The sequence below is a fragment of the Fukomys damarensis genome, unplaced genomic scaffold (genome assembly GCF_012274545.1).
Source record: "Fukomys damarensis isolate Sample0158 unplaced genomic scaffold, DMR_v1.0_HiC HiC_scaffold_39, whole genome shotgun sequence".
Taxonomy (NCBI): domain Eukaryota; kingdom Metazoa; phylum Chordata; class Mammalia; order Rodentia; family Bathyergidae; genus Fukomys; species Fukomys damarensis.
Window position 1 is genome coordinate 95,229,969 of NW_022900951.1, and position 1,664 is coordinate 95,231,632.

Sequence of the window (1,664 nt, forward strand, 5' to 3'; positions counted from 1 at the left end):
AAAGAGATCAATAAAGTATTGATAGAAGGTGACACCGGGCTAGATCTCTTGCAAGTGGGAAGAGATACAAGAGACCAAGTGACATTAATTATTTATAAGTTTCTTACTGTATAACCCTGAAGTATAATAGCCATAGGGTGTCATTCTACTCTGTGCAATGAAGCAGTTATCAGACTGCTCCTATTTGAGAAAAAATGAGAGGAGTGAAAATAATTGGTGAAAAGTTACTTTTCAAAATTCCTGTATCTTCAATGGAGTACTACTCTGCCATAAAGAATGAGCTTGAGACATTTATAGCTAAATGGATGCACCTTGAGACCATACTCTTAAATGAAACAAATTGGACACACATGTTTAAATACTACATTGTTTCTCTGGCATGAGAAACTGAAAGTGGAAATTAGGACTAAAATATATGATATTGGGAAATAGGAAGAAAATATTCAAAGGGGAAGGGGAACAGGGAGGAAGGAGGGAGAAAGGAAGGAACAAGAAAAAAGTGAAAATATAAGGAAAAAATGAGAAAAAAAGCTTTTGTACATAGGGAAGGGAGGGGGCTTGCAGGGAGGGGGTAATGGGAAAAAAGGGGAGGGATGTAACATGTACAGGTGCAAATTCCCTATGATGAGTGTTAGCATTATGTATACCTAAAATGTACCAATAATTCTAGTAAATTTGACAGTCATAGCATATATGTATATATACACATATATACATATGACTAAATTAAACAATTATTTTGTAAATAAAAAATAGGATGAAATGAACAAAAACAGCAAAAAAGGAGTTTTCTATTGTGTGGCTCTTTTCCACTGATTATAATAGAGTCAAGCTGAAGCCAAGACGTGTTTCTGCTCACACTGGAAGTCTAAGTGGCACTTAGCTCTCAGAATGGTGCTGGTTGCAGACATCTGCATACAGTGGGGACGGCACCAATGTGACCTTCCAATTCTGTGTAACTCAGGCTGAACCTGGCCTCTGACCTCAGAAGCTGGGTCTGTGTTCACCTGTTCCTCACCAGGACTCTCTCCAGCCTGCTCTCCAATTGCTGTTGTTTTCTTCCCCTTATCCACTTTGGGAACTTGACAGTGTGGAGTGTGACATTGTGGAGTGTGGGTGCTTTTGCACTCAAGTTTGAACACTGAACCCTTTCCTATGTCATTCCTGCCAGATGGTTCCATAATTGTGGCGGTGGACACAGGACCGTGGTCATTCATCAAATGTTGACGATGGAAGACTACTGCAATAGCAGTATCCCACACTTTCCTTGCAGGTTCCAACGGCTGCTGTGTTTTTTTTTTTTTTTTTTTTGGTTTTTTTTTTCAGCCTTAATGCAGTTCTTTCTTCCTCGTAGAATGTTCTACAGTTGTCTCTGCATAGTGTTCTTTGGGTTAGAATCTTCAAATCAGAATTCAGACATGATCACCACATTGTGTTTGTTTAATCACTCTGTTATGTCCCTTTCCTTTTCTGATAGTTTCTCTTCTGTTTCTAGTTGATGTTTCCTGAGTCTCTCTGACATGGCTACTTCTCTACTCAGCCATGTTTGGTTGGCACTTCTGCTATCCCATGCAGAGGGGAAACAATGCAGACCCAGCTCCAAGTTGGCAATGGCTGAGCCAAGGTGTGGAATTCAGTTGTGGAGTTAGTTGGGGACCAGCCCA